The sequence below is a fragment of the Aquila chrysaetos genome, chromosome 19 (genome assembly GCF_900496995.4).
Source record: "Aquila chrysaetos chrysaetos chromosome 19, bAquChr1.4, whole genome shotgun sequence".
In the NCBI taxonomy this organism is placed as follows: domain Eukaryota; kingdom Metazoa; phylum Chordata; class Aves; order Accipitriformes; family Accipitridae; genus Aquila; species Aquila chrysaetos.
The window spans coordinates 4,486,610-4,494,936 of record NC_044022.1 but is presented as its reverse complement, the minus strand read 5'-3'; the positions used below and the strand labels follow the sequence as shown (position 1 = coordinate 4,494,936).

At 50.7% G+C, this 8,327-nt stretch overlaps 1 long non-coding RNA gene across 1 annotated transcript; it reads left to right on the top strand.

The window, feature by feature from the left end:
* Positions 1 to 931: 931 nt before the first annotated feature.
* Positions 932 to 3,428, top strand: LOC115353188. The gene is made up of 2 exons (XR_003927480.1): positions 932 to 1,007; positions 2,652 to 3,428. It is a non-coding gene; the product is annotated as an uncharacterized LOC115353188 (long non-coding RNA).
* Positions 3,429 to 8,327: the final 4,899 nt, after the last annotated feature.

The window sequence follows — 8,327 nt, the reverse complement described above, 5'->3', positions numbered from 1 at the left end:
GGACAGGGAGAGATCACTCAGCAATTACCAGCACGGGCAAAACAGACTCGACTCGGGGAAATTAATTTAATTTATTGCCAATTAGAAGTCAGAGTAGGATAATGAGAAATAAAACCAAATCTTAAAACACCTTCCCCCCACGCCTCCCTCCTTCCTGGCTCAACTCTACTCCCAATTTTCCCTACCTCCTCCCCGCAGCGGCACAGGGGGACGGGGAATGGGGGTTGGGGTCAGTTCATCACACGTTGTCTTTGCCGCTCCGTCCTCCTCAGGGGGAGGAGGACTCCTCACTCTTCCCCTGCTCCACCGTGGGGTCCCTCCCACGGGAGACAGTCCTCCATGAACTTCTCCAATGTGGGTCCTTCCCACAGGCTGCAGTTCTTCACGAACTGCTCCAGCGTGGGTCCCTTCCACGGGCTGCAGTCCTTCAGGCACAGACTGCTCCAGTGTGGGCTTCCCACGGGGTCACAAGTCCTGCCAGAAAACCTGCTCCAGCGTGGGCTCCTCTATCCAGGGGGCCACAGGTCCTGCCAGGAGCCTGCTCCAGCGCGGGCTTCCCACATGTCCGACAGAGCCAATGCCAGCCAGTTCCAAGACCTGCCGCTGGCCAAGGCCGAGTCCATCAGTGACAGTGGTAGTACCACCTCTGGGATAACAGATTTAAGAAGGGGGAAAAACCTGCTGCAGAACAGTAGCTGAGGAGAGGAGTGAGAAGATGTGAGAGCAACAGCCCTGCAGACCCCCAGGTCAGTGCAGAAGGAGGAGGAGGAGATGCTCCAGGCTCCGGAGCAGAGATTCCCCTGCAGCCCATGGGGAAGACCACGGTGAGGCAGGCTGTCCCCCTGCAGCCCAGGGAGGTCCACAGGGGAGCAGATCTCCACCTGCAGCCCGGGGAGGACCCCACGCTGGAGGAGATGGGTGCCCGAAGGAGGCTGTGCTGTCATCTTTGCAGACCAAGAAGTTTATGGGGCTGTGGATCTGATGTCTGGGGACTTAAATTCAGTAAGGTAAGGAGACAGCTTCTTACATTCAGCCAAAGTATCTGTTTCAGGACATCGTGGAGGAATGTGTTTTGGGGTTTGGAGTAATAGTCAAGAACTGGTTTTGGTGTAATTCTTCTGGAATAGCTGCATCTGCAAATTTTCACATTTGGGCAAGCCTTGCATTGCTATAAATTTGTATTACCCCATTGAGCAGAAGAGAATAAAACTAAATTTCGAATACAGATTTAATCAGGATGAGGGCCTGGCCTGATGATGAGTGTCTTTGCTCAACTCAACACACTTTAAGGGAGCTAGATTTGGTGCTGAGCTCTCCCACAAAGTCTGGGCACCTTGACCCCTCTCAACATGAGCATCTGAAAATAGAGCACCTTCAGCTGGGATTCACCTCATGCAGCATCATCCCTCCTCCGTAAGCCATCCCGTGTCTGTCCATGGTCACCGCAGAAAAATGGGAATGGGGAGAGCATTGGCTCACCGACCCCGCACTGATCCTGGCCACACAAGAAACCCAGATGTTCGGCTGAGGCTGAGGTCAGCTTTCACATGGGGCGAGCTAAAGGAACCCAACCCCAACCCCAGAAGTCATGCCTGAAAATCGTGACTGTGGATTTTATCCCAGGTGCCATCGCTGTGGCCACCGGAGCCTCTATCGGAAGCATACGGACTGTTGGACAATGGAGGTGAAACCTAAGGAAAAAGAAACATGATGAAAAACTGAACATAACTGGCCTTTTCTTAGTTAAGTAGTCACCCCGATTACTCCAGTGCAGTGCTGTTGGCCTGCTGGTATTTTAATCAGAGGGTCCCATGAGCACGTTGCACTTAATGTATGTAAAACACCCCAGCCAGGAATGCAGGCAGCGTAGAGGGGAACACTCCAAGATGAAGTGCCTCTTAATGTGTTGTCCTGTTTAAACAAAACCATGTACTCGCTAAACACAGCTAAGGAAAGAGGTAACAGCCCTTGGCAAGCAAGCCTATCTGCAGCGTGCTCTCGGCGAGTGTTTACTCACTGGGTTTGAAAAGTGTACCGAGTATATTGACATTATAATGCTGTGTTCATCATGTGTTGTGCGAAGCAAGAGGGAGGGCTGGCGATAAAATCACTGGCTGCAGAGTTACTCTAACCCGGGACGTTGTTATTTCTTTGCAAATAGCTGGCGCTTGGAGGAACTGGATTAATTTCCAGGCAAATTTAGCATGAAATTAAGTTCTGCCACCAGTCAAAGATCCAACCACAAAGCAGACCCAGGCAAAAGTACTCAAGTGGGAGACAAGGACCTTGCATGACAGCTCATAATCCCTGCCTGGTTGCAGGGAGACATCCCTACTCAGGAGAGACACTATCGTTGATACTCAGCCCCCAAAACAGCATTTGGATGTCAGTGGGACGCAAAGGTCTGCCCGAGGCAGGACAGACACCCTACTCCCTCCCTTCCTGCAGGGAGGCAAAACCTTAACCCCAGGCTTAAGAGTCCCCTCCAGCACATTCATGTCATCCCACTTTTGGATGACATCTAGGTAAAGGCAGGATTGCCAACTGCCAGCATCCGGCCATCTTCTTCCCATCATGAAGCTGACATAAAATCCTGCTATTTGAAAAAAATCATGTACGTGGCACTCTCTTTATTTGGTTTTTGGTTACAGTGCACAATCTCACTCTTTTCCTGAAACCATGAAGCCAAAAGTTGGAGGGAAACCGAGATGCTCAGCTGGCCTCTGGGCAAGGGATCTCTGTGGAGGTACAGCAAAACTCAAAGCCAGCCCGGGCTCACCGAGAAGCACGGGGACCTTCTGAGCTCCAACACATCGTTGACAACTTGCTTTTCTAATGAGCCAATGCAAAAGTCCAATGCGTGCCCTCCGCACGCTGCCCCGACGCCTGGGCAGGAGCCTGGGGCAAGATCCCCGGAGAAGGGAGGCTGGTGGCTTTGTTCCTCAAAGGCAAAGAAAATGGGCAGTAGCTGCAGACGGAGCCAGCAAGGCCGTAAGGGAGAGCACGGACTCCGAGGACGGCGCTGCGAGTCCGAGTTCCTGCAGCACGGCCGCATGGCCACTCCGCGCCTCCTCCGTGTGAAGGGGGAATGAAGATGCTTCGCCTCCCCTGGATGCCGCTTCATGTTTCGTGCTGGACAACCCCAGACGCTCACCTGGTTGCCCCCAAAATCTTCATCCTGCTTGTAAACACTGGGGCTTTCAAACCACAACAGCTGGACATCTTTCACAAGGACTTGGGGTTTCAAGCTTTCTTCCCCCACGTCTAGGAGAGAAAGAAGAAGCTGGAACGAAAAGTTAGAATGCTGCTAAAGCTGCACGACTGCAGCATCTTGGTCCTTAACAAAAGCTCCAGACGCTGGAATTCGAGATGAAATAATTCAGATTGACAACATAGTATTAAAAGCACTAAATGCATTTTCACTCTTATTATTCTATTACTCTCTGTGTGATCATACTTGTGATGACAAATCCTGCTGCTTAGATAAGGAACCAGGCTTTGAAGCCAGGACTTGAATTAGGCTTTGGTGTTTTTTCCTTTGGAGGGAACTCCGCCCATTTGGTTTGTCTCTTCCCACATTAAAAAGAAATATTCTCAAACCAGGGAATCTCCGCTTTTCCCTCAGTTCTCTTTCAATTCCAGATCGTTTTGGCTAGGTGCCTTTTTATGCTGTCCAAAGCATCTTCACAATTCAAAGAACAGAAAAAGAGAAAATTAAAAAATGACATAAAATAAAAAGTGCTTTGGAGGGCAGATGTCAGAGGTGGGCAGCGTCCTCGTCCTCTGGCTCGTAGGAGTTTCTTAACCTTAAGGATTATTAACAGAAAATTCATTTCCTGTTCTTATATAGATTTCATCTGCCATTTATCGAGGGTTGGGGGTGGTATTTTTCTGTTCTGAAAATGTTTTCTCTTGTCTGTGTACACTGAGAAATTCCCACTATATCTCCCGAGAAGAAGTAATATCTCTATTAAAAGATAAGGTGTGGTGCTATGGAGTCCCCACTACGCACCAGGGTGGAGGGACCCCCTTCTCTGGATGCTGCTCTCTATCCAGCGTGAGGACTCCCTGGCTGCTCTGGAGCACATAATTTTTTTGCTAAACCTGGTAAAACGTCTATTTGAGGGATCAGTATGCATATGGGCATTTCTCCAAAGCTGCCTCCTTCAGCACAGAGCAAATTAAATTCAGTGTCAGCCCCAGGTCTGCTTCCCTCAGGGCCCTTTGAAAACCCCAGCTTTTATGTCATGCCTCAGACTTGCAGCGGTTTACTGTAAAACTTAACAAGCTTAATTTGGTTGGTTTTCTTTCTTTTTTCCCCTGACTTAATTTGTCTCAGAGCTCACAGTCTTCACCATATCCCAAAAGAGCCTGTTTTGAGCAAAAATGTGGCAATATAACATGGATGCGCACAGCCCCCTTAAGTTGTTCTTCCTTAAGGTCTCCTAAAAATCGTGCACATTTAGCAAAGGGAGGCAGGGAAAGTCTTATCATCAGTTGGCCAGGTAGAGATTTCAGTGGGATTTAAGCAGGGGGTGGTGGATAATAAAAATTTAGGTGGGGGGTCATGGTTTTGGTGGTGTTAGGGTAACCATCGAGAGGTGGGGGAAGAGGAAGCTGCACATTTCAAGCCGAAAAGGTGAGCATCATCTGGTGTGGAAAGAGAGGGCGAAAGGGCATAAATTCTGGGCAGCGACGTGGCCACCGCAGCGGAGGTGGGAGCAGGCAGGGGCTGGGGGATGAGCATCACCTCGCACTGAGCTGGCGGCTTGATTTGTGATGCGGCGCATGAGAAGTTTATGAATATAATTCCAGGGAGGATCTGTCTGAAGTGTTATCACAGGCAATTTTGCTAATTAGGGGAAGTTCATTTAAACATGGAGATGTGCCAGAGCTAATCTCTGCGTCCGGTTACCACTCTGCCTGGGAAACGCCGGTGTGTCTGGGCTTGAATGCTGATGCAAACGGAGCGGCCATCTGTCGCGGGGACGCACCGGCCGGGCACAGAGGGGCAGAGAGGAGGGGATCAGGTGCGAGGAGCAGGGTAACGCTTTCCCCTCCTTTGGTTCTGAGCACACAGATAATGGGACGGAAACACCCACCCACCTCCCCAGAAAAATTAAAATATAAGGGGGGGCTGAGCTGTTTTCCTGGCTCTAAACCCCCACTGAAACGAGGGAGATGCAGGGCTGCAGCATCGCTCCAGCTCCTCGTGTTGGAGGAGGACTTGGGAGAATTGAACCAGTCTCCCGTGTGCTGGGCGAGGAGGGAGAGGGCTGGGGCCGAAAGGAGAGGCGGATGGCCTCACCATCAATGTTTTTTCCCAGCTGAAACATCTGACCTCCGATGGAAATACTGAATCAATTCAGGATGCTGAGAAAAATGCTGGTTAGTAGTGGAAGCAAGGAGCTCAAGTGAGGGGCTGATGAGGAAGAACCTTTAATTTCAGGTGGCTGAAAGGCCTCCCAGAGAAAGCCCTAGATGCCGTACAGAGGAAGCCAGAAACAATTATGGAGACGGGGGCTGCAGATAAAGGCACGAGATACCACCAGCTCTCAGATATCGCAGCCACAGAACTCTCTCCTCTCACAGATCAATAAAAAAGATGCAGAGAAAAAGAAAAGAAGAGAGGAAAAACCCACGTTCCCTGGTGAATACTGCCTGAAGCATCAGCTCTTGGCTGTATCACCCGATACCAGCCCTCCCCGAAATTGGTTCCCTTCCATTCGTTTCCAGTCAGTAGCTATTGACCCAAGCTTCATTTTCTGTTATTTCATGTTATTTTTATTGCGATAGCATGAGGCGGCAGGATTGCTGCTGTGCTGTGCACCGAGGGGCAACCCGTGAGCAGAGGACATCAGGGACCATGGTGGCGAAGAGGCTGAGTGCCCCCATTTCACAGGCACTGACCACGATTCATGAGCAGACAAAAAGTCTGGGTAAGGACAAGAAGCTGACATCGGGCTTCCCCACGATGACCCTTTTGCATTTTTGCTCCCCAAGCCAGGGCAAACCTTTATTTTCTCTCTTCTCCCACATCAGCATCGCTCCTAGTAGGAGTCTTTAAATCCTTTAAAGCTTTTAAAAGCCTTCACACTTCAACTTTGGATTTGAGATCTATATAAAGTATGTATATATTTAAGTATGTGTAGGTGTAGGCAGGTACCTTAAGGAACTCCTAATCTGTCAAGATTAAGTGCTGAGTAAGCATTTTCCTCCATCGCCCCCAGCCCAGTCCTCCTCCCCAGGGGCTGATCCTGCACCCGGCATGGTGATGCACAGTGCCTTGTGCAGGCTGCTAGCCCCCCGGGCTCAGCCCAGGACTGATGGCATGCTTCCACCGTGCGCGCCTTGCAGCTAGGGCATGGTCCCCACCAGGTTGTTTCAGAGACCCTAGCGTCCTCTTGGCGCTTGAGGGGAAAAAAAAAATAGCAATTATGGGGTTACAAGACTGCATGGACAAAACGAGCCCCAGCTCGGGTAGAAGGAGGCCACGAGGGAGCTCTGTGTGGCCTGGAGCAGCCAGTTGTAGGAGGAAGCTTCATCGTCCACCGCCTCACCAATCCACCAGCTCTGGGACTCTTCAACACCTCACCCCCAGGCATCATGCCCCTTGCCCTGCCGCGGCTGGTCTAAGCTACTCAGCCCAAAAGTGCTGGCCGTACACTGTGGGCACAGACACCCTCTGTGGCTTCACCGAGGACAGATCGTGCCTGACTAATCTAGTGGCCTTCTACGATGGAGTGACTGCATCGGTGGTCAAGGGAAGAGCTACGGATGTCATCTACCTGGACTTCTGTAAGGCCTTTGATACGGTCCCACACAACATTCTTGCCACTAAATTGGAGAGATATGGGTTTGAAGGATGGACTGTTAGATGGATAAGGAATTGGCTGGATGGCCATGTCCGATGAGTTATAGTCAACGGTTGAATGTCAAAATGGAAACCAGTAACGAGTGGTGTCCCTCAAGGGTCTGTACTGGGACCAATACTGTTTAATATCTTCATCAACAACGTGGACAGTGGGACCGAGCGCACCCTCAGCGAGTTTGCAGACAACACCAAGTTGAGAGGTGCGGTTGACACGCTGGAGGGAAGGGATGCCATCCAGAGGGGCCTTGACAAGCTTGAGGAGTGGGCTCACGTGAACCTCGTGAGGTTCAACAAGGCCAAGCGCAAGGTCCTGCACCTGGGTCGGGGTGACCCCGGTGCCAATACAGGCTGGGGGATGAAGAGATTGAGAGCAGCCCTGCGGAGAAGGACTTGAGGATACTGGTGGGCAAAAACTGGACGTGAGCTGGCAGTGCGCGCTCGCAGCCCAGAAAGCCCATCGTATCCTGGGCTGTATCAACAGAAGCGTGGCCGGGAGGTTGAGGGAGGCGATCCTGCCCCTCTGCTCCACGCTGGTAAGACCCCACCTGCAGTACTGCATCCAGCTCTGGGGTCCCCAGTATGAGAAATACATGGACCTATTCGAGCGGGTCCAGAGGAGGGCCACGAAAATGGTCAGAGGGATGGAACACCTCTCCAATGAAGAAAGGCTGAGGGAGTTGGGGTTGTTCAGGCTGGAGAAGAGAAGGCACTGTGGAGATCTGATTGCGGCCTTTCAATATTTAGAGGGGACTTATGAGAAAGATGGAGAGAGACTTTTTACCAGGGACAGGACAAGAGGCCACAGTTTTAGACTGAAAGAGGACAGATTTAGGTTGGACATAAGGAAGAAATTCTTTACCGTGAGGGTGGTGAGACAGCGGGACAGGTTGCCCAGAGAAGCTGTGGATGCTCACACCCGGTAAGAGCAAGGGCTGTGGCACAAGGACCAGGAGAGGCTCTCCTGTGCCGCGGAGAGACATCCCGGCAGCACTGGGGAGCCTGAGCCGTGCCGCACACCCAGGGCTGCTCCGGCCCCTACAGGTTCGGAAAGTGGCTCCTGCTTTTAGCTTTATTAGGGGGATTTTGCTAATTTTATGGACTGCCAAGACTGACGTTTCTCTGACCATTTGTCAGAAGCGCCACAGCAAAAATAGTACCATTAAAAATGGATCATACATGTGACTCGAAACTTAAAGCCATTATGTGGGCTGCCTCTAAAATTTATACCTTATTACTGTGAGATGGGTTTATAAAGGAGCTCCATTTCAGATTCCCATTTTCGTCTCTCAATGCAACCAGCGCTGAATGATTACAAGCGCTTTTCTGACAGGCCCTTTGTTTACACCCTCTCTCAGTCATCCCTAAAAATCACCATGTGAGTTTTCCAATATCCCATTAGTCACCTAGGAATACAATTCACACTGAAATTCATTATTTTCAGTTTAAGGAAGAT